The sequence below is a fragment of the Zea mays genome, chromosome 4, assembly GCF_902167145.1.
Source record: "Zea mays cultivar B73 chromosome 4, Zm-B73-REFERENCE-NAM-5.0, whole genome shotgun sequence".
Classification (NCBI taxonomy): Eukaryota; Viridiplantae; Streptophyta; class Magnoliopsida; order Poales; family Poaceae; genus Zea; species Zea mays.
The window spans coordinates 29,319,721-29,345,404 of record NC_050099.1 but is presented as its reverse complement, the minus strand read 5'-3'; the positions used below and the strand labels follow the sequence as shown (position 1 = coordinate 29,345,404).

The 25,684-nt window shown below is 45.0% G+C and overlaps 1 pseudogene; it reads right to left on the bottom strand.

Annotated features, from left to right (window-relative positions):
* Nucleotides 1–8,064: 8,064 nt before the first annotated feature.
* LOC109945694 (uncharacterized) lies at nt 8,065–10,398 on the bottom strand (annotated as a pseudogene).
* Nucleotides 10,399–25,684: the final 15,286 nt, after the last annotated feature.

The following is a 25,684-nucleotide window of genomic DNA, read 5'->3' as shown; positions in this document are numbered from 1 at the left end:
GCCATACTGAAAAGGAGTTTACCATGCGCGCTGCTTATTTGTGGTTAGTGCATGATCTGCTGGCGTATGGAGATTGGTCTGGATGGTGTGTTCATGGTCGGTTGTGCTATCCCATATGTATGAATGATACGGATGCATTCAGATTGAAGCATGGTGGGAAAGTGTCATTCTTTGATGCTCATCGACGTTGGACTCCATTCAAGCATGATTTCAGGAGTTCGCTTACTGCATTCAGAAGTGGAGCCAAAATCAGAAATAGGCCACCAAAGAGGCAAACTGCACCGCAGATAATGGCATGGCATGCTTGTCTGAAGCAAGGAGAAAATGATAGGTTCCAAGGCTACGGGGAGGATCACAACTGGACCCATATTTCATCAATATGGGAGCTTCCGTATGCAAAAGCCTTGATCATGCCGCACAACATAGACTTGATGCACCAAGAGCGTAACGTTGCTGAAAGCATCATAAGCACATGTTTCGATGTGACTGATAAAACGAAAGATAATACGAAGGCAAGAAAAGACATGGCTGAAATTTGTAAGAGGCCGATGCTCGAGTTGAAAGTAAGCGATAAAGGGCATGAGAGTAGGCCGCGAGCTAATTACTGCCTCAAGCCGGATGAAAGGAAAGAAATATTTAAGTGGATGAAGAATCTGAAATTTCCAGATCGATATGCGGCAAATCTGAAACAGGCAGTCAATCTGAAGACCGGTAAATTGATCGGTTTGAAAAGCCATGACTACCATATTATTATGGAGAGGCTGATGCCCGTGATGTTTCGAGGCTATTTTAAGGATGAGCTTTGGAGCATATTTGTAGAGCTGAGTTACTTCTATAGGGAAGTATGCGCAAAGACGGTATCGAAGAGGTTGATGCAGAAATTTGAGAAAGAAAATCCAATTCTTATTTGTAAATTTGAAAAGGTTTTCCCGCCAGGATTCTTCAATGTGATGCAACATCTAATTGTGCATTTGCCTTGGGAAGCTTTGGTAGGCGGACCAGTGCAATTCAGGTGGATGTATCCTATAGAAAGGGCGTTGAAAAAGCTCAGGGCGTCTGTTCGCAACAAGGCTAGAGTCGAAGGGTGTATTGCGGAGGATTTTGCCCTTAAGGAGATATCTCAATTCTCAACCAGGTATTTCGCTTGAGCCAACAATGTGTTTGCGCCTTCAATGCGACTTCATGTCGAAAATGAATCACCCCAAAGCACCCTTCAAATTTTTGCGAATCCAGGTAAAGCAGTTGGAAAAGGGAGTGTACGTCACATTGAAGCATCAGATTTGAACACGCTAATGCTATATATGTATAGCAATATTGACAACACACAGGAGGCGTTCGAGTAAGTTTTCCTCATAGTTACGTCCATTTTCTCATCTCATAATTTCTATAGTGTGTAATCTCCATGTTTCTAATATATCCAGCATGTTTGATGAAGAATGTTGGAAATCTACTAGTAAACCTACGACCATCCAAATAGAAAATCTTCGATGTGATGGGTTGAAAGGTGGCCCAAACTTCGTGCAGTGGTTTCGTATTTATGTTAGTAATTGTCGTTCTCTCATTGTCCATACTTAATCTTTGAATTTTGGACTTGGAAGATATAATGCATATACTAATTCCTTGTATAGGTTCCAAAAACTCTGTGTCCATTCGGAACTATACTCGCTATGATGTAAATGGATATCGCTTCCGAACCACGAAATTGGAGAAGAGTCAACCATTGGCAGCCACCACCAATAGTGGTGTGTTGGCAAGTTCATATGTTGACGATGACAAAGTAGTGGACTATTACGGTGTTCTTCAAAACATTGTAGAGTTGATTTTCGATGGCCCCAAGGAACTTAAAGTCGTGTTTTTCGAGTGCGACTGGTTTGATGCTCATAGTGGGACTCGTGTCGACAAGTATGGTAATGTCGAGGTGAAGCATAGCTCTAGGATTCCGAGCAGTATGAGCGATGTTGTCCTTGCAAATCAGGCAAAACAGGTGTACTACCTGCCATATCCTCACCCAAGCCTTAGGGCTTGGTGGGTTGCAATCAAAGTCAACCCACAAGTCGTCGCTCCAGAGAGTGCTGACTACGTGAGTACGAACAGGGACAACGATGATGCTGTTTTTCAACCAGAAGCGGCGTCGAATCAAGACATAGCTCACCGATTCCATGTGACCAATGGAGAAGGCCTTGAAAATCTCTGTAGCAATTCAAGCGACTTAATTGAAGAACCTAGGTCAAAGCGCAAACGACTTGTCGTCGTTAGAAGATCAGTAAGGATCCAACGAAATCAAGAGCGTATGAATAAACAACGAGCCGAAGAAGCATCATCGGATGCGGATGACTTTTGATTAGTATGTTTCTTTTAGTTAATCAATTAAGCTATGTATTCCAATTTTCACATTATTAATTTTAATATTATTTGTTTCATATACTGTGGTTTGACATTAATTTATCTACAGTTGAACATGTTCAAGCATAGGAGATCGAGGAGGAGTGGGGCAGCACGGCCAGCGAGGACAGCTCGGGCAGTGGGCTTTTTCAGGGCACCTCACAGAGCCGACAGAGGCAGCAGCAACTTCTCGACTGTCTAGACGAAGTGCAGGTGAGGAGGGTGAGCAGGAGGCTCCTCAGCAGGATGCTCATGTGCAGGGTGAGGAGGGTGAGCAGGATGAGGAGGTTGACCCTATGGGGGCAGGCAGCGCGGGCGACGCGTCAGATGGTTCTACGTCCTTCAGGTATTATTATGCATATTAGTTTAATTGATATTAGTTTTTAATCATATTAGTTTTTAATTATTTTATCATATTGAATTTACTTGTATACTTAGGTATAAGAAGAGCAATGCGCTTGGTCTGAGACCTGCCGAGAGGAGGCTCATCCGGTCGCATGGAGAATGGTGGGGCTTATTTTTGTTGTGTTAATTTTTAATATGAACGTGATTGCACTGGTTTACTTGTTTTATTAATGTTTTTAGGTCATGGGAAGACTTGACTTGGGACGGTACACGCAGACGTCCCAAGGTGAACGCGGTGTTGGGTAGCCTCTGTCGCTTCTACTACCATGGCATGGTGGAGCTCAATGGCGAGAGGTTCGCGGCTATGCAGTGGGCCGACTGGGGTCTAAAGGACTATGTCCAGCCAGGGGAGCCAGGGGATAGCAGTAGCGGAGGGGGAAGTTCGGAACAAAAACGAAGGACTTGTCAGGTGGCTGTGTGGGACGAGTTCTGGGTGAGTTTACTTTCGTATATACGCAATTCACTGAATTATTGCTTCTCCTAATCTTACTTTAACTTAACTTCTCCGTTGATATGTAGGGGAGGTTCCAATTGCCGAATGAGATCGAGGAGGATCAGGCTCAGTGGGCACGTGTGAAGAGGCACTTTCGGAAGTGCGCTGATAAGGTCATCAAGGATGCCATGTACAATGCTCGCATCGCGGCCGTCAACTACTACTACAAGAAGATAAAGGGGCAGAAAATGAGTAAATCATTAGGGGCCAATGAGATCTACCTCACAGAGGAGCAGTACCTGGAGAGCGTTGTGGATTGGCTGGCGAAGGACATGGAAGCCTGGAGGTGGTTGGCTAAGAGATGGGCGTCGCCTGAGTGGATTGCAGAGTCCCAGAAGCACCGTGCCAACCGTGGCACTGAAGGACCGAGGCACAGGTACGGCGCCGATGGACACCTTGGTACCGCACGCCGCATGGTAAGTATATAAATCAAACTTGTATGTTACATCTATGAAAATTCTATGGTTTAACTCTTCTTTTTCATGCAGGAAGCTGGAAGTGGAGTTGCTCCAAGTTTTATGGAGGTTTACGTCCGTGGTCATCGTGGCCCTGATCCAGCGAACCCTGATGAGCTATGCAGCGAGGCGGCAAGGGAGAAAATGGTAAACAAGTTTGTATTTACGAATTAAATTGCATGTTTTGTGTCTAACTCCAACTCTAACTTTCTTTGCAGAATGCATATGGGGAGGAAATGACTCAACGCCATGGGCCTGATTTCGACTGGATGCATTCAAACTTAGATGCCTCAGCGTTGTACCACAGTAGTGGGGGTAGAAAGCATGGCAGGTGAGGTGTTTGTGTTTGATTCGACAATTTCATTAACAAGAATGTGTCCACTCAATGGCTCAACTATGTGTATCATGCAGGTTTGCCTTTGGCACCGGCGTTGTGGAGTATAACAGGACAATAGGTCAAGGGAAGGCATCGTCTTCGGCAGGGAGTTCTCGCTCCTCCAAGTCTGCTCGAGAGGCTCAGCTGGAGGAGGAGACTCGGGCAGCACAGGAGCAGGCTCGGGCAGCACAGGAGCAGGCTCGAGCAGCGCAGGAGCAGGTCGGACAACTGACGCAGTATATGGCTTCTTATTTTCAGGTAATTCGTCTATCTCATCACGTGTCAGTGAATTCAAAGTATAATGTTGTGATTCTAACGTTTCATCCATTTGTAGGAAATGACTACTCGACTCGGCCCTGATATGAACTTGCCCGCTTTTCGCCCTCCCTAGGTAACACTATCTGAACACTTCAATTTCATAGCAACTATTTTTTTATTATCAAAAATGGCTCGTAGGCACAAGGATGGGGACAGTGGCCAGGACAAGCTCCAGCGTCGCAGCCACAGTGGACCAGTGTTGGGTGGACGCAGGCACCTCCAGGCACTTGGACGCCTCCACCACCCCAAGGATCACAGCCATTTCAAGCGTGGATGGCACTGCCACCGACGGGGTGGGTGCCACCACCTTAGGGGTGGCCAGCACAACAGTACCCGTGGATGCATGCACAACCTCCTCATCACCATGGATCACAGCTGATGTTCCATGTTTAGTTTTATGCAAATAGTGACCAAACATAGCAATGTATAGGTATAGGGATAGCAAAACACAGTCTTATTTGAATGATTGATGAATTGCAGGGTTCAACATCACATGCTCAGGGATCGGAGGGTGATGTCAACGTCCACGACTTCCTCGTCCATGGTTCTGGAGGGAGTGGCCACCTTCCTGGTGGCGGAGGAGGGAGTGGTCAAAACTCCCACAGCCCGCAGGAGTGAGTAGTGAGTAGTGAGTTTGTTTGAAACTATGGATGTGATTATGGTATTGAAACTATGTATGGACTATGGACTTATGGACTATGGACTATTTATGTGTATGTGAATGTGTTTTGTGAATTGTGTATTTTGCTTGTGAATCTGTATATGTGATATTGTGAATTGTGTATTTTGCTGTCAATTAAAAGGTGCAGAAAAATCTGTTTTGGGGGGTATCATGAATTTTCGTCGGCCTGGTTGGAGGCCGACGAAAATACATGCAGGGTTAGCTATTTTCGTCGGCCAACGAGGCCGACGAAAATAAACGCAGCTATTTTCGTGGGCCACCGAGACCGACGAAAATAAACGCAGCTATTTTTGTGGGCCACCGGGGCCGACGAAAATCAAGTTCTTATTTTCGTCGGCCACCAAGGCCGACGTAAATAGTCAGCCGACCACCTATTTTCGTCGGCCTTGGGGAAGCCGACGAAAATAGGTCGTTTTCGTCGGTACCGACGAAAATAGTTGCCTGTTTTCGTCGAACTTATTTTCGGCAGTGTGAAGGTCTTGACGAGTAGTCAAGCCGCGACACGCTACTCGCCCCTTCAGAGACGAACGAGATTTGGGGAGCACGAGCACCAACTCCACCCGCGACGTAAGTCACTTTCTCCTCCTCAAGCTTGCTGTTTCTGAGCTTGCAGACAACACTATGAAAAATTGGACAGTGTGTGTGGTTCATTTCAGTATTGGAAGGTAGCTTGCTTGCTGTTTGTATTGTGAATATGAAGTGTGGTACTCATTCCACCTTCAGAGCTCATCATATTCCTGTTGTTTTCTACGTCAACTTGCCTCTTGCTCAATACTTTGCATCTTTAATCACCTGTACTTAGATTAATTATACAGATATCATAGGGTGCAAGATTGTTGCATTCTTGCTTCAGGATGTGTGGTACTCATTCCACTAGGTGAGGGGGGCTGAGCTGCACCACAATTCTCATATTGTATATAAAACTAAAAGACAGTGATAAGCAAATAGAAAAGAGAGGATGTGTAATTGTAATCTAATCACTTTGTTTGCGCAAAGATTTCTTGTTTTCATTGTTGCGATATAACAGTTGTTGCTAACTCAAATGATAAACTGTTTGTGTTTACTAGCATGGATTCACGCATGTCGCGGGCAAGCGACTCCTCCAATGGAGGACAAGGATGGCCCAGTTATGGTCACGTGTCGCTGATCCGCTACCCCAAATGCGAAAGGTCATAGTCGCTCGTGAGACTAAGATCGAAAAGGTGGGAGAACGACAACTTTGGTCGAGAGTTCGTGAAGTGTGAAAGCAAGCCATATCGAAATAATAAGGTCCATCCTTGTTTTATCCATTACGGTTGATTTAATTTTTGTGCTTACTGCTGAATTGTGAACCCCTATTTGGATTGTTTAGGTTCTTAAAATATGCATTTTTTTCATGTGGATGGACGATTATGTCAAGATGTTTGAAGGGGCAGGGGTGGTGTGTGGCTCTAGGGAGATGATGGCGTCTAATATGTGGGATGAACGAGCAGTAGCAAATAGAGCAGATGTGACTACGAACTGGGACAAATTTGTTGTCGAACTGAAGAAGATGAATGACAACATGGTCGAGTTGAAGAAGATAAAGGACAACATGGTTGAGTTGAAGAAGATGTTTGGAGCATTTTATGCTTCTATGATTTTTATTGTATTCCTTTTCTTTGTGATGAACTATAATTGTAAGCGCTAAATATGGGATTCATGGTGAACCTGTGCTGAATATTTGTGATGTTGAATTTGTGATGGACATTTGTGGTGGTAAATGTGTCGATTCAGTCAGGGTCTTGTTGTGATGAGTATGTGATGGCATTCTAGTGTGGAATTTGTGTGCCATGATCTTTTAGTGTTAAATCAAGTGGGAGACAAATTTATTTGAATTCTGGTGTCATGAGATTTGATTCAGGAGACATACCGCAAAAAAATGGACGTTACATGATTCTGTCTAAAAATCCAAAAAATGGATGTTACATGATTCTATCTAAAAATCCAAAAAAACAGGTTCCTTACTGTGCTGCAGGCACAAATCGAACCTACCTAGGACCTCCTGTAGTGTGAGAACCAAACTACCATTACACTATGCCATATCTCATTTGAAGTCAGAGGAAACTAAACTATTTGTATGTTCCCAGTTTGGCCTATAAGTATGTAAAACAAGGTTCAAAAACAAGTTAAAATGAAATTATAATCTCAAATTTGTACCTTTTGTTCATCTTACTTCATGCATAGGTGTCCATTTTTAGGATTATTTACTAATTTCTGTTGTTTAATTGCCTTCCCTAGCCAGAAAAAATAAATAAATAGTAAACATGGTCAAAAAATAGTGAAACTTGGCATGGAGTCATGTTTTGGTCTTAGTTGCTTAAGGTAAAAAATTCAGAGGATTATGCAAAAGTGTGAATGTAGGTCCTTAACAAACGGACACATCTCTCACTAAGTTTCGTGACATTGAACTACAACTCCAAAGTTTGAGCTACATTTCTTACTTTTTTTGTTTTTTACCTTGAAAAGTATACCTTTTGTTCATCTAACCTTTACAAACTTACTTCATGCATAGGTGTCCATTTTTAGGATTATTTACTAATTTTTGTGGTTTAATTGCCTTCCCTAGCCAGAAAAAAATAAATAAATAGTAAATATGGAAAAATGCAAAAAAAAGGTGCCCAAGAAGGGTCAAACCAAGCACCTTGTACACCATCCAACTAACATAAACCACTGTGCCATGTGTATGTCACAGGCAATTTGACAAAGGAAATTTATTTAACCGATCAGAGTTCTGCAGATTCAAGCAAACCTGACTGACCACAAGTCTGCAGATTCAAGCAAACCTGAACAAGTCTGATTGCCTGTGACTGACCACAAGGCACCGAGCACATTCAGTTCAAGATGGACACCTATGCACATTCACTGTTCAGTTCAAGATGCACATTCAGTTCAGTTCAGGACCAAAAAATGAGAGCCTTTGCAGATGAAACATTCAGTCTTTGCACATGAACTGTTCACCGTAAAAATGAGAGAAATGTATCTGCACATGAACACTCAGTTTAATGACAGGTAGGTGCACATTTTCAAACATTCAGTCTGCAGATAGGTGCACATTTTTCAAACATTCAGTCTGCAGATAGGTGCACAAGTCTGCAGATAGGTGAACAAGTACCAAGTTTAAACATTCAGTTATTTGAACAAGTACCAAGCACTTGTGGCTCTAGTGGCACTTGTGGGTCTAGTGTCTGATCATCTCCAAAAGTTGTATCTAGTGCCAATTGTGGCTCTAGTGGCTGATCCTCTCCAAAAGCTGGATCTACCGCATTCTTGCAATTCTAGCAATATGTCCTAATCCTCCACACCTTTTGCATTTTCTCTTCCTTGGTCCAAGTCCACTACCCTCGGCACTTGACCTTATTCTAGTTTTTCTTGGTCTTCCTGGTGCTCTAGTCTGGACTGGAGGGTTGAGAACGAAACCCGGATTCACGACCTCCCACTGATGCTTTGCCTCTATGGAAGGCACATTCTCAGCATATGTTGGTTTGAACTTGGCAATAGAGTAGTACCTATGCACATATTGATCAATTTCGCTGGCTACACCACGAAGAGAAGTAATGAAAAATAGGGCATGGGTGCATGGCAGCCCGGTAATCTGCCACTGCATACAAGTGCATGTCCTGTTCGATAAGTCCACTGGATATCTCCATTCCCTCGTTTCTTTGTCCAACACTGTCACCTCTGCCTCAAGCGGTCTGCGCTTGATGAAAGACATTTTCAAACCTCTAGTCTTTTCATGCAATGTCTTCATCACAACTGGGATTATCATGTGGCCATGAAACCTCTCAAGTGCAATTCTTTGACGCAACTCAAACTTTACCATAAGCATTTGTCAAATCTTATCTAGCAACTCCACCAAATGAAGCCCCTTTGTTTTTCTGATCCATGCATTGAATGACTCCGCCAAGTTATTGTTCACATAGTCCACCTTGCACCCTTCACCAAATTTGCTTCTAGCCCATAGATATTTGTGATGACTTTCAATGTATATTTTTAACCTAGAGTTTGTGTACAGTTGATTCACATGATAGTTATGCTTTCTAAGGCTATATGTCAATGATGCTGGCCATAAGTTGTCATCAATCAACTTTCCCTTGAATGATTTGCCCAAGTTTGAAGCAAAATGTCTCATGCATTCCCTATGCTCTACTCCAGGGAACACATAATCCACTGCAGTTTCTATACCCTTGCAAGCGTCTATGTGTATAGTCAATCCATGTGGAAACCCTATAACCTGACGCAAATTTTGTAGGAACCATGTCCAACTTTCTGTTGACTCTGCCTCGAGGACACCATAAGCCACTGGAAAGAGCCAATTATGTGCATCAATGGCACAAGCAGCTACTAACTGACCTCTAAACCTCCCATAAAGAGCTGTTGCATCCACTTCCAAATAAGGCCTGCAACCAGCTAAGAACCCACTCCAACATGCTTTGAATGAAACGAACACCCTTCTAAAACATTCTTTGTTCAAAATCTTGCCATTCACTTTATAATCCACCGTATGATGGTCAATCTCAACAACACTACCTGGGCACGCCTTCTCCACTTCAGCTTTCAAAGTGAATAATATGTTAAAGCTTTCCTTCCATGGGCCATAAATCTTTTCAAGAGCCATTTCCTTGCCATAATACACTCTCATGTAAGGCACCAAAATGTTGTACTTCTCTTTAATCTTCTTTACCAGTTCAGTTGTACCAATGCATGGGTTATCTGTCACCCATTCTAATACTGCATCTGCACACCATCTACTTTTAGCTACCTTATGTGACCCTTTTCTTTCACTTGGACAAGTGTGAGGAGATGGATTCACTTTGACCTGAATAATTGTACTATTCCGCATACAGGAAGCATGTATCCTCCACTGACACCTCTCAAATGTGCAATGAACAGTCATTCTTGTTGGCTCACTCTTTTAAATTACATAATCATACTCACCTTTGATGCAATAGGTAGCAAGTGCATTCCTAAATTTGATCATCGATGCAAATGTGCTGCCTTCTTTTAAGGATGGATTATCTCTGTCATAACCATTTCTTGGTACATCATCACCCTCCCCTTGCTCATCAACCCCCATAGCTATGTTTTCCTCCTCCTCCTCTTCATCAGTCTCTTCAAATTGTGCCCCTGTGAAAATGTCTCCATCATAGTCCTCAAATTCTAGCATATTCCACTTGTCAACAAACTCAGGATACTGTCTCTCATCATCATCAGGTGCAGCAACTACTTCTATTGGTTCAACCTCATCATTCAGAATAATATGATTCATCCTATTTCATAGGAAATGACAACGTTAAGAACCCATATATACAACACCTATTTTAGTAGCCAACATTTATAGAGAGTAGAGGGTTCTGCTCCTAACCTGGAGGAGAGGAGCAGGTACTGGTGCCTGGCCGCCGGGCATGGAGAGTTGCTCGGAGCACGTGATGCGGTGTTGTTGCTGTCAAGAGCCGAGATTGTGCAGCAGGCAAATGTCGAGAAGATCGCGCCGACGACTAGATCTCACACACGAGCAGCAGGACGGACGTTGGCAGGGCTTCTGGAGTGCGAGCAGGGGCACGGACCCGCGGGAGGCAACGAGAGCGTGGGGCGCAGATCAACTAGAGGCGGCCGGAGCGTGGAGCACGGAGCAGCGGGAGGCAGCCGAAGCTCGGGTCGCGCAGTCGCTGGAGGCAACGACAGCGCGGGACATGATTGCGTGGACCCACGGGAGGCGCAGGGCACGGAGCAGCGGAGGCGGCCGGAGAGCGGGGTAAGGACCGACGATGGCTTGCTCCCTCCTAGCGGCGCTTTCCTCCCTCCCGGTGGCGGCTTCCTCTCTCCCGGCGGGGCGCTCAGACAGAGGCTTCGGCGGGACGCCGGCCACGAAGCAGCCTGGGGCTTGCTCCCTCCCAGCGGGCGCGGTGTGGCTGCTTGCTCCCACCCATCGAGGCGCGTGGCTTGCTCCCTGCTTGCACGGGCGGGCGGCCCCGAAGCATGGGCGGCTGGCAGCGGCGCCTGTTGCGGCGGCTTCGGGCGGGTGGGGGATTGACGATCTTGGCTGTCAGCCACGACGGCTTCGGGCGGGCGGGCGGAGTGGGCCAGAGCTGTCAGCCACGGCGACTCTAACGGAGACGGCGTGAGGGCGTCTCACTGAGGAAAGAAACGTACGCGTGGATAAAACTGAGCAACCCATAAAACTAAGGGTAGCACTGAGCACCTGGTCACAACTAAGGTCACCCATGTAAAAAACCCAAAAAAGAGGGGTGAGGGAGAAAGAATGTGTCATACCATACCTTCTTCGCCTCCTCCCAACGACGCTCTGGGTCCTGGCCCTGGAAGACAGCCCCGAGCGAACGGTCGGAAGAATCCTTTGACACCAAAGGGACAGGCAAACTAAAACTTTTCATTATGGACCCTATGTTGAGGAGGGAGGGACACCTCACTGCGTAGGCCGAGATCGAACAGCGACGGCCATAGGCTGGAGTCGCCGCTGCGGGCAGGAAAAACGTCGTGTCTCCCTGATGAGGTGTTCCCCACTCTTGAGCTAAGCGAAAGGGGAAGGGAGCAGTTTCGCTGCTTCACGAGGGAGGATTCGCCGAAGAAGGGGCCCCGCACTGAGGGAACACTGATCATGGTAGCACCTCGCTCACCGCGCCGTCGTAAGGAATTCTCCTCCTACCCTTGAAGGAAGCATGGGCAAGTTAGCAGCTGAAGGAGATGGACAAGCCCTTTCATAGGTCGACGTCGAGCCTAGGATCGCCCCAACGACGCCATTTCCATCTCGAGCGGCCGGCTCAGATCGGTAGTCGGCGTCGAAACTATGCGTCGTCGGTCTGGATGACCCCACATGTAGCCTGGATGGAAGCCCCTCGAACGAAAAAGGCTACGGGGGCATCTATAGAAGCTCTTTAGGATAATAAAATCAGAAGCAGTGATAAGGACCAGAATTAGAGATGGCAATGGGGACCCGATCCCCGATTCCCCGCGGGGAATTCCCCTATTAGGGGACAGGTATGGGACTAATTTAGTCCCCGCGGGGATCTAAATGGGGGACATTTAATCCCCATCGAGTTCGCGGGGACGGGGAACCATCCCCCGTCCCTGTCCCCCGTGTACCCGCCCCATGAAACTTTTTTATTCAAGTTAGTCAATTTATTTGTTAGAATTATAGTAAAAACTCAATGTATGACATGTTATAAAATAGCAAACTAAACTCTAAAGTAGATGTCTGTTGTAATTTTCAATCTTGTTTGTTAAATTTGTATTAATTTCATATAATTAATTTAAATTTATCTTTAAATATTGTGCTTCTAGTGGGGACAGATTCCCCGCGGGGTTCCCCACTGGGATAAATTCCCCGACGGGGACAGGGATGGGAGAAAAAACTCCCCCGTGAGCGTTCGCGGGGACGGGGACAGGGAATTTTCCTCCCCATGGGGACGGGGATGGGGAGCCATTCCCCGACAGGGAAATCCCCGTTGCCATCCCTAACCGGAATGTCGGAGCAGAATGCTTACAAAATCGACGAAGCCTGGCTCAGGGCGCTAGGAGGGCACCTAGGGACGGGGAATATGGACGACTGTTCCATCCCATTTGCGTCCCTCTGAACCTCTAAAGCCTGCTCAAAGCCACCGGGCAACATCAACATCACTTGGGAGGCCCCTGAAGTCTATGGGCAAAGGGCTGGTCCCCATCCGACTCAGGGGTGTGGCTCGTGCCCTAAGAGGAGCAACCCCATACCAGAGGTAGGCACCAATGATGCCAGCACCCGACACTCCTTTCTCCCAGAGGATAAGCAAATCTGCCAAGTGACTATGGATCTAAGCCTTCTCGTCGGATGTGATGTCGTGATTCCAACTGATAAGGGCCTAGAAGGGAACGCTCAAATCAACTGATAAGGCGCTCGACCAGCACTACCCAAGGCTGCTCCGTCAAAACTCGATCGATTCGTTCGATCCCTGGCATTCCTATGTTCATATTTGCTGGTGGTGATTGGAAGAGGATGGTGGTTGGCACTGCACCGCCGTGATTGGAAGAGGACGGTGATTGGAAGGGCCACACACAAAGAGACTCACATGGAAGAGAAGACATGGAGGACCACGAAGACCAAAGCCGAGGAGTGCACCACCGTGACTGTGGGGGACAGATATCCCCGGGTTCACTAGAAGGCAAAGAAGGCCTCGCGAGAGGCTTTGGGTCAGTTACCTCGCAAGGCCATCCCTTCGTGGGTCGGGACAGAACTACTGGCGGAGTGGGCCGACACAAGAAAGAAGTAGACCCAGGCCCAGGCAACCCGTTAGACTCGTGCGCTATTCGTAGCATCCACCCGACTTTCCCGTGTGCGACGCCCTTGAATATCGGGGCGGATTAGGGATAAATCGCAAGATTGTAGGAAGATCAGTTTAGTCGGTTCACTATTATTTAGGATATACATAATCCTCACGCACGCATGTAGTGCCCCACGATCAAGTATATAAGGCCTAGGGGGTACCCCATCATTTCCATCGACCATCTACCTATCTCATTAGCTTTTCTTGATACCAGAGATTTCTCTTGTAACCTACCACATAAAGATCCACACCAGGAAGTAGGGTATTAAGCTTCTCTAAGCGGCCCGAACCTGCAGAAAATTGTATGTCATCTCTCGTGTGTCCCGCACGAACCATTGAGTTACAGTCGACAGCACCGTCCTACCCAAAAGCACCGCGAGGGGTAACCCTGGGTGTGCGGTTGGACTCTAAACACTGACAGTGACCCCCCAAGGCTTAGTACATAACACCAGATTCGTAGTCCTTAGGTCTATTGAAAGTCGCCTAGAGGGGGGGTGAATAGGCAAATCTGAAATTTATAAAGTTTAAGCACAACTACAAGCCAGGGTTAGCGTTAGAAATAGAAACGAGTCCGAAAGAGAGGGCGAAAACAAATCACAAGCGAATAAGAGCGGATGACACAGTGATTTGTTTTACCGAGGTTCGGTTCTTGCAAACCTACTCCCCGTTGAGGTGGTCACAAAGACCGGGTCTCTTTCAACCCTTTCCCTCTCTCAAACGGTCACTTAGACCGAGTGAGCCTTTCTCTTCAATCAAATGGGACACTTAGTCCACTACAAGGACCACCACAACTTGGTGTCTCTTGTTTTGATTACAAGTGAATTGGAAACAAGAATAGAGCAAGAAGAAAAGCAATCCAAGCGCAAGAGCTCAAAAGAACATAAAAGTCTCTCTCTCTAGTCACTAATTTGTTTGGAGTGATTCCGGACTTGGGAGAGGATTTGATTTCTTTGTTTGTGTCTTGGAATGAAGTCTAGAGCTCTTGTATGAGGTTTGATGGCTGAAAACTTGGATGCAATAAAGTGTGGTGGTTGGGGGGTATTTATAGCCCCAACCACCAATATGGCCGTTGGTGAGGGCTTCTGTCGTATGGCGCACCGAACAGTCTGGTGCGCCACCGGACACTGTCCGGTGCACCAGCCACGTCACCAGGTCGTTGGGTTCCGACCGTTGGAGCTTCTGACAGGTGGGCCACCGGACAGTCTGGTGGTGCACCGGACAGTCACTGTTCACTGTCCGGTGCGCCTTCTGGCGCCTGCTCTGACTCTGCGCGCGCAGTCGCGCACTGTTCACTGTTCCTATAGCTTTTGCAGACGACCGTTGGCGCAGATAGCCGTTGCTCCGCTGGCACACCGGACAGTCCGGTGCTACACTGGACAGTCCGGTGAATTATAGCGGAGTGGCCTCCCCAAATTCCCGAAGGTGGCAAGTTCGGAGTGGAACTCCCTGGTGCGCCGGACAGTCCGGTGCGCCAGACCAGGGCTGCCTTTGGGTTGTCTTTTGTTCTTTTTATTTTAACCCTTTCTTGGACCTTTTATTAGTTTGTGTTGAACCTTTGGCACCTATAAAACTTATAATCTAGAGCAAACTAGTTAGTTCAATAATTTGTGTTGGGCATTTCAACCACCAAAATCATTTAGGAAAAGGTGTCAGCCTATTTCCCTTTCAATCTCCCCCTTTTTGGTGATTGATGCCAACACAAACCAAAGCAAATATATAAGTGTAGAATTGAACTAGTTTGCATAATGTAAGTGCAAAGGTTACTTGGAATTAAACCAATATTCATTTCATAAGATATGCATGGATGGTTTCTTCTAATTTAACATTTTGGACCACGCTTGCACCACTTGTTTTGTTTTTGAAAATTCTTTTAGAAATTCTTTTCAAAGTCTTTTTGCAAATAGTCAAAGGTAAATGAATAAGATTTTGAGAAGCATTTTCAAGATTTGAAATTTTCTCCCCCTGTTTCAAATGCTTTTTCCTTTGACTAAACAAAACTCCCCCTCAATGAAATTCTCCTCTTAGTGTTCAAAAGGGTTTTAGATATTAATTTTGAAAGGGGTCATACCAATTTGAAATTATATAAAAAATAAGATACCAATTGCAAAACTTCTTTAAAATCAGATTGAAAGACTACATTTTTGAAATTGGTGGTGGTGTGGTCCTTTTGCTTTGGGCTAATACTTTCTCCCCCTTTGGCATGAATCGCCAAAAACGGATACTTGTGAGTGAAATATAAGCCCTTTTACTTTCTCTCCCTCTTTGGTAAACAATATATGAGTGAAGATTATACCAAATTGGAGAGCGGTGCGGAGTGACAGCGAAGGATGAATAATTCGATGGAGTGTAGTGGAAGCCTTGTCTTCGCCGAAGACTCCATTTCCCTTTCAATCTATGACTTAGCATGAAATACACTTGAAAACCACATTAGTCATAGCAAAGAAAGAGAGATGATCAAAGGTATAAATGAGCTATGTATGCAAGGAATCAATCAAAGTTCCTAGAATCAAGAATATTTAGCTCATGCCTAAGTTTGGTAAAAGTTTTCTCATCTAGTGGTTTGGTAAAGATATCGGCTAATTGTTCTTTGGTGCTAACATATGCAAGCACGATATCTCCCCGTTGTTGGTGATCCCATAAAAAGTGATACTGAATGGCTATGTGTTTAGTGCGGTTGTGCTCAACGGGATTATCCGTCATGCGGATTGCACTCTCATTATCACATAGGAGAGGAACTTTGGTTAATTTGTAACAATAGTCCCTAAGGGTTTGCCTCATCTAAAGCAATTGCGCGCAACAATGACCTGCGTCAATATACTCGGCTTCGACGGTAGAAAGAGCTACAGAATTTTGTTTCTTAGAAGCCCAAGACACCAGAGATCTTCCCAAGAACTGGCAAGTCCCTGATGTGCTCTTTCTATCAATTTTACACCCTGCCCAATCAACATCTGAATAGCTAATTAAATCAAAAGTGGATCCCCTGGGGTACCAAAGACCAAACTTAGGAGTATAAACTAAATATCTCAAGATTCGTTTTACGACCCTAAGGTGAACTTCCTTAGGATCGGCTTGGAATCTTGCACACATGCATACGGAAAGCATAATATCCAGTCGAGATGCACATAAATAGAGTAAAGATCTTATCATCGACCGGTATACCTTTTGATCTACGGATTTACCTCCCGTGTCGAGGTCGAGATGCCCATTGGTTCCCATGGGTGTTTTGATGGGCTTGGCATCCTTCATCCCAAACTTGGTGAGTATGTCTTGAATGTACTTCGTTTGGCTGATGAAGGTGCCTCTTGGAGTTGCTTGACTTGAAATCCTAAGAAATACTTCAACTCCCCCATCATTGACATCTCGAATTTTTGAATCATGATCCTACTAAACTCTTCACAAGTAGATTTGTTAGTAGACCCAAATATGATATCATCAACATAAATTTGGCATACAAACAAATCATTTGCAATTGTTTTAGTAAAGAGAGTAGGATCGGCTTTTCATACCATGCTCTTGGGGCTTGCTTGAGCCCATAAAGCGCCTTAGAGAGTTTATAGACATGGTTAGGGTACTCACTATCTTCAAAGCCGGGAGGTTGCTCAACATAGACCTCTTCCTTGATTGGTCCATTGAGGAAGGCACTTTTCACATCCATTTGGTAAAGCTTAAAACCATGGTAAGTAGCATAGGCAAGTAATATATGAATTGACTCAAGCCTAGCTACGGGTGAATATGTTTCACCGAAATCCAAACCTTCGACTTGTGAATATCCCTTGGCCACAAGTCGGGCTTTGTTCCTTGTCACCACACCATGCTCATCTTGTTTGTTGCGGAATACCCACTTGGTTCCTACAACATTTTGGTTAGGACATGGAACTAAACGCCATACATCATTCCTTGTGAAGTTGTTGAGTTCCTCTTGCATTGCCAACACCCAATCCGAATCCCTAAATGCATCTTCTACCCTGTATGTCTCAATAGAAGACACAGAGGAGTAATGTTCACAAAAATGAGCAACATGAGATCGAGTGGTTACCCCCTTTTGAATATCACCGAGGATGGTGTTCACGGGGTGATCTCGTTGTATTGCTTGGTGGACTCTTGGGTGTGGCGGTCTTGGACCCTCATCATCTTCCTTGTCTTGATCATTAGCATCTCCCCCTTGATCATTGTCCCCTTCTTGAGGTGGCTCATCTTCTTGATCTTCATTTTCATCCTCTTGAGCTTGATCCTCATCTTGAGTTGGTGGAGATGCTTGCATGGAGGAAGATGGTTGATCTTGTGCTTGTGGAAGCTCTTCGGATTCCTTAGTACACACATCCCCAATGGACATGTTCCTTAGCGCGACGCACGGAGCTTCTTCATCATCTAGCTCATCAAGATCAACTTGCTCTACTTGAGAGTCGTTAGTCTCATCAAACACAATGTCACAAGAAACTTCAACTAGTCCAGTGGACTTGTTAAAGACTCTATATGCCCTTGTGTTTGAGTCATAACCAAGTAAAAAGCCTTCTACAGCCTTAGGAGCAAATTTAGATTTTCTACCTCTTTTAACAAGAATAAATCATTTGCTACCAAAGACTCTAAAATATGAAACATTGGGCTTTTTACCGCATACGATGTCTTCTTGAGGATTCGGTGAAGGTAGAGACAGTTGATGGCGTAGCAAGCGGTGTTGATTGCTTCCGCCCAAAACCGATCCGAAGTCTTGTATTCATCAAGCATGGTCCTCGCCATGTCAAGTAGAGTTCTATTCTTCCTCTCCACTACACCATTTTGTTGAGAGGTGTAAGGAGAGGAGAACTCATGCTTGATGCCCTCCTCCTCAAGAAAGCCTTTTATTTGTGAGTTCTTGAACTCCGTCCCGTTGTCGCTTCTAATCTTTTTTATTCTCAATCCAAACTCATTTTGAGCCCGTCTCAAGAATCCCTTTAAAGTCTCTTGGATTTGAGATTTATCCTACAAAAAGAACACCCAAGTGAAGCAAGAATAATCATCCATAATTACAAGACAATACTTACTTTCGCCGATGCTTATGTAAGCAATCGGGCCGAATAGATCCAGGTGGAGTAGGTCAAGCGGCATGTCGGTCGTCATGATGTTCTTGTGTGGATGATGAGCACCAACTTGCTTCCCCGCTTGACATGCGCTACAAACCCTGTCTTTCTCAAAATGAACATTTGTTAGTCCCAAAATGTGCTCTCCCTTTAGAAGCTTATGAAGATTCTTCATCCCAACGTGGGCTAGTCGGCGATGCCAGAGCCAACCCATGTTAGTCTTAGCAATTAAGCAAGTGTCGAGTTCAGCTCTATTAAAATCAACTAAGTATAGCTGACCCTCTAACACTCCCTTAAATGCTACTGAATCATCACTTCTTCTAAAGACAGTAACACCTATATCCGTAAAAAGACAATTGTAGCCCATTTTGCATAATTGAGAAACTGAAAGCAAGTTGTAATCTAAAGAATCTACAAGAAAATATTGGAAATAGAATGGTCAGGTGATATTGCAATTTTACCAAGTCCTTTGACCAAACCTTGATTTCCATCCCCGAATGTGATAGCTCTTTGGGGATCATGGTTTTTCTCGTAGGAGGAGAACATCCTTTTCTCCCCAGTCATGTGGTTTGTGCACCCGCTATCAATGATCCAACTTGAACCTCCGGATACATAAACTTACAAAACAAATTTAGGCCTCGTTCTTAGGTACCCAAACGGTCTTGGGTCCTTTCACATTAGAAACAAGCACCTTGGGTACCCAAACACAAGTCTTTGACCCCTTGTGTTTGCCCCCAACATATTTGGCAACTACTTTGCCTGATTTGTTAGTTAAAACATATGAAGCATCAAAAGTTTTAAATGAAATGTTATGATCATTTGATGGAATAGGAGATTTCTTTTTAGGCAATTTAACATGAGTGGATTGCCTAGAACTAGATGCCTCACTCTTATACACAAAAGCATGATGAGAGCCAGAGTGAGACTTCCTAGAATGAATTCTCCTAATTTTGTGCTCGGGATAACCGGCAGGGTATAAAATGTAACCCTCGTTATCCTGAGCCATGGGAGCCTTGCCCTTAACAAAGTTAGACAATCTTTTAGGGGCATTAAGCTTGACATTGTCTCCCTGTTGGAAGCCAATGTCATCCTTAATGCCTGGGCGTCTCCCACTATAGAGCATGCTTCTAGCAAATTTAAAATTTTCATTTTCTAAGTCATGCTCACTAATTTTGGCACTAAGTTGAGCTATGTGATCATTTTGTTGTTTAATTAAAGCTAGGTGATCATGAATAGCATCAACATTAATATCTCTACATCTAGTACAAATAGTAACATGCTCAACGGTAGATGTAGAGGGTTTGCATGCAGTTAATTCATCAATATTAGCATGTAAAATAGCATTTTCATTTTTAAGATTGGAAATAGAAACATTGCAAACATTTAGATCTTTAGCCTTAGCAATTAATTTTTCATTTTCAATTTTAAGGCTAGAGAGTGATGCATTCAACTTGTCAATCTTAGCAAACAAATTAGCATTATCATTTCTAAGACTAACAACTGAATCATCACAACTATCTAACTTCTCAACCTTGGCAATAAATTTAGCGTTCTCATTTCTAAGGTTGGAAATGATATCATGGCAAGTGCTTAGCTCACTAGTTAATTTTTCACACTTTTCTACTTCCTGAGCATAAGCATTTTTAACCTTAACATGTTTTTTATTTTTCTTTAATTAGGAAGTCCTCTTGGCTATCCAAGAGTTCATCTTTTTCATGAATGGCTCCAATTAATTCATTTAATTTCTTCTTTTGTTGCATGTTGAGGTTGGCAAAAAGAGCTAGCAAATCATCCTCATCATCACTAGAGTTATCCTCATCACTAGATGACGCATATTTAGTGGAGGCTCTAGATTTTACCTTCTTTTTGCCGTCCCTTGCCATGAGGCACTTGTGGCCGACGTTGGGGAAGAGGAGACCCTTGTTGACGGTGATGTTTGCGGCGTCCTCGTCGGAGGAGGAGTCGGTGGAGCTCTCATCGGAGTCCCACTCCCGGCAAACATGGGCATCGCCGCCCTTCTTCTTGTAGTACCTCTTCTTCTCCTTCTTCTTCCCCCTCTTGTCGTGGCCCTTGTCACTGTCACTAGAGATAGGACATTTTGCTATAAAGTGACCGGGCTTACCACACTTGTAGCAAACCTTCTTGGAATGGGATTTGTAGTCTTTCCCCTTCCTTTGCTTGAGGATTTGGCGGAAGCTCTTGATGATGAGCGCCATCTCCTCGTTGTCGAGCTTGGAGGTGTCGATGGGGAGTCTACTTGATGTAGATTCTTCTTTCTTCTCCTCTGTCGCTTTGAATGCGACGGGTTGCATCTCGGGTGTGGAGGAGACGCCTTGCTCGATGATTTTCTTGGAGCCTTTGATCATCAATTCAAAGCTCACAAATTTTCCTATCACTTCCTCGGGAGACATTAGTTTATATCTAGGATCACCATGAATTAATTGAACTTGAGTAGGATTAAGAAATACAAGTGATCTTAGAATAACCTTGACCATTTCATGGTCATCCCATTTGGTGCTCCCGAGGTTGCGCACTTGGTTCACTAAGGTCTTGAGCCGGTTGTACATTGCTTGTGGCTCCTCCCCTTGGTGAAGCATGAATCGACCGAGCTCCCCCTCGATCATCTCTCTCTTGGTGATCCTTGTCACCTCATCTCCTTCGTGCGCGGTCTTGAGCACGTCCCAAATATCTTTGGCGGACTCTAACCCATGCACTTTGTAATACTCCTCTCGACTTAAAGAGGCGAGGAGTATAGTTGTTGCTTGGGAGTTAAAGTGTCGTATTTGGTCGGCCTCATCCGAGTCATAGTCTTTATCCCCACCTGTGGTACCTGCGCTCCATACTCAACAACTTCCCATATGCTTTTGTGGAGTGAGGTTAGATGACCTTTCATTCTAGCACTCCACATAGAATAATCTTCACCCTCAAAGACGGGTGGTTTGCCTAATGGAACGGAGAGTAATGGAGTATGTTTAGGAATGCAAGGATAGCGTAGGGGAATCTTACTAAACTTCTTGCGCTCATGGCGCTTAGAAGTGACGGATGGCGCGTTGGAGCCGGATGTAGAAGGTGATGAAGAATCGGTCTCGTAGTAGACCACCTTCTTCATTTTCTTTTTCTTCTCGCCGGTCACCATCTCCTTCTTGGCGTGATCTCCCGACATTACTTCGAGCGGTTAGGCTCTAATGAAGTAACCGGCTCTGATACCAATTGAAAGTCACCTAGAGGGGGGTGAATAGGCAAATCTAAAATTTATAAAGTTTAAGCACAACTACAAGCTGGGGTTAGCGTTAGAAATAGAAACGAGTCCGAAAGAGAGGGCAAAAACAAATCACAAGCAAATAAGAGTGGATGACACGGTGATTTGTTTTACCGAGGTTCGGTTCTTGCAAACCTACTCCCCGTTGAGGTGGTCACAAAAACTAGGTCTCTTTCAACCCTTTCCCTCTCTCAAACGGTCACTTAGACCGAGTGAGCCTTTCTCTTCAATCAAATGGGACACTTAGTCCACTACAAGGACCACCACAACTTGGTGTCTCTTGTTTTGATTACAAGTGAATTGGAAACAAGAATAGAGGAAGAAGAAAAGCAATCCAAGCGCAAGAGCTCAAAAGAACACAAAAGTCTCTCTCTCTAGTCACTAGTTTGTTTGGAGTGATTCTGGACTTGGGAGAGGATTTGATCTCTTTGTTTGTGTCTTGGAATGAAGTCTAGATCTCTTGTATGAGGTTTGATGGCTGAAAACTTGGATGCAATGAAGTGTGGTGGTTGGGGGGTATTTATAGCCCCAACCACCAATATGGCTGTTGGTGAGGGCTTCTGTCGAAGCTGGTTCAAAACACCGACACTATGGCTCATACCCGCCCGTTGCATTTGTTGGGTCGAGTTTTTTTCAAGTGGGTTTGGGTCAGATTGGTTGGGTTGGACGACCCATGATCAGGTCTAGCACAAGGTGGCTTCGAGCCAAGCTCTGAAGATGCGAATAAAATGGACATTTCTCCAGAGCCATACTTTGTTGATGCAACCATTAATCTTTTTCTATCAACATGTAACTAGTGTTTATTGAATCCTTTTACTTTATTTAAAAGTGGATTAAGGCTTGAGTCATGATATGGTAAATTATAGAAGTATGGATTGTCAGACCACATGAAAATATAATAAACTTTAATAGCTTTTGACCTCATGCTGCAAGTATTTATACAAGCAATTAAACAACACCTCTAATAGACAAGGCTGGACACATGTAGTTAATCAAATATTAGATGTTGCTTGTTCTCAGTCAGAGTCAGACTCGTTAGATACATGTCAGGCTCAACCATACAAGCAACCAATTGCCCTCTTAATGTATAGGTTTTTGTTGGTTCATTGTTGTGCTCACATGTGGGATCATATGTAGGGATGGCAGCGGGTAAGATATCCAGTGGACACATAAGGCCATACTCATACCAACCAGATAAAAAATACCTCACTACTTGTACTCACGACCTATCATGGGTACAAAATTACCATATATCATATCCACCAACGTTCTAATAGTCATGGACATTTTAATCACCAAAGTAGGTACCAAATACAAAATATTGAAGCCCCAAATCTCAATAATAACGAAAAAGATACTAAAATAGCATATTATTTTTGTGTCCAGCATGACAAATCCATTGAACCCAACATATTTATATCACAAGTTCAACATTAAATGGCAGCAACATGCCATCAGACCACACATAATATAGCACTCATAGCCCAAAAGAGAGTTCTCAATGATAGCATACAATATTAGGATAATTATCTAATTGTTCACTATATTTTTAAGATGTATAAGATGTTGAAGTTGTTGGGCACCAAATAGGCGACCCGACGGTCCGCAGTCCGGATAGTCCGCACTGGTGGTGCGGATGGTCCGCGCGCGCAGAGTCAATTAGGGTTCTGAGTTTCTTGCTACGGTTGTTAGCTAAATTCGCGGGATTAGGCCGGAAGATTGGTTTGTAACGGGTTCAGCCCCCCACCTCTATAAATATAGAGGAATACGGCCGATTAAGAAAAAATCAACCGAACCTAGAATCAATACAATTCACATTTTATCTTGTACATTTAGGAGTAGCTCTAGTTTAGTTCTAGTTTAGCATCTTAATCCCCAAATTCTCCGCTTCTCTTCGACTCTATGTCGATTAGAGGTGTCTAGGTCGGCCTGTCGAGTCTAGACAACACCTAGGATCCCTCCTCCCCGACGGGGTCCCTCCCGAGAGTGAGATCCAGGCGCCGCCGGCGACCTTCGCCGCCCCCTGCGCACGCGCGGACCATCCGGCCATCAAGCACGGACCGTCCGGCCCGTCAGGCAGGAACCCAAGCCCTACAACAGGTCACGGACCGTCCGACCCCTGACCGCTTACCGTCCGCGCCTGTGTAGAGAGCACTACCGCCGGTTCTCAACGCAGTGATTGGCCCCAAGATCGGCGTCAACACACTTTTTGGCGACTCCGCTGGGGACAATACATATAGACCTATCAAATCGGCCCTCAATGGCCGGTTCAAGGGATAACTCTGACGTCTCCCCCAGCAATATCATAGAGCCGACTTGGGAAACCTTGTTGGCTGATGAACAGCTCCAGTTCGAGGAGCACAAGTAGCAGCTGATCCAAGAAGCAAAGGTGAAGTTCCTGGCCAACTTCATGGTGGACAGGAACAACAAGTTCATTCGACAACGAGCGATTGATCTGGCTTCACTCCAACCCACAACGGATACCCCCAATGTAAGTAACACCAACGAGCTCCAATCTCTTATAGCTTACATAGATGAACAGCGAGAGCAAATGCAACATATCGTAGGGGGTATACAAAAGGATTATAAAAGGCTAGTGCGTGCGTTGATAAATCTACCATTGCAAATTTTCCTTCGCACGAGATTGAATTGGGGGAAAACACACGTGATTTATCGGCCACAGGTTGTCATGACTAGTCACAACCCCTTTGTGGGATGCCGATAGACACATACCCTGGGCAACCACAGCCTCCCATGCACATCGGCGATAAATTTGCTGATCTGCACATGTTTGGACCGTCCGCACGTGAGCGCGGACCGCCCGGGCCAGCGGCGGTCGGTCCTATTTTTAATGAATTACCGAGACATGCGCCCGAGCCACCACGTACTGCGCAAATCCTAAACTACCCAGTCGGACCGTTCGCATACAGCGACGAACGGTCTGCGTACGATCACGGACGGTCCAGATCTACGGTCGGACAGTCCGCGCACGCAGTCGGACGGTTCGTGTATCCGACCGGATGGTCCGACATAGGGCTGTTTGAGGAGGATTGTTACCTGAATCCTAATCCGTCCCAGCAACACTTCCCGTCGCACTATACAATGCACCAGCCCATTAATACATCATCCCAAGCCCATGGGGGTGAGTACTTTCCGGCTCCGCCTAGAAGGCCGGAAAGAAATGGTCAGTCCTATGAACCATATAGGGCAAATAGTAATGCACTGCAGAACCCAAACCAATGAGGGGAGACAACAAACTAATATCCAAACAACCTCACCCATGGTAGAACAAAGAGCCGATGGTCTCCCACCGGCTGCTATTGATATATTAAGGGAAGAAATAGCCAGGGCGTTCCAAGATAAGCTAGGAGTAAGCATGGTCCCTGGGGGGAAGTCATATCGGAGACCTTATGACAGCCGATTTGGCCATCACCCATACCCACAGGGAACTAGGATACCCGAATTTGCAAAGTTTTCGGGTGACCAAGGTAAGAGTACGTGTGAACACATAGGCCAGTTCTTAGCGCAATTAGGAGAATTGGCCGACACAGAGGCGTTCTGCGTGCGTTTATTTTCATTATCTTTAACAAGAACCACATTCGCATGGTATGCCACATTACCTCCTAATTCTATTTTGTCATGGGGGATTTAGAACAAAAATTCCATGATCACTTCTTTTCTGGTGACTATCAGTTAGATTTGGTAGACCTAGTGGCCCTGCGACAAGGAAAAGGCGAATCAGTTAATGAGTACATCTGGAGGTTCCGGGATACAAGAAATTGATGCTTTCAAATTCATTTAGTAGAAAAACAGCTAGCGGGATTAGCCTTTAATGGATTACGATATTATTTAAAGGAAAGATTAGAAGGCATCAAGTTTTTCATGCTAGCACAATTACATTAGAGAGCTTTAGCTTGTGAAAGC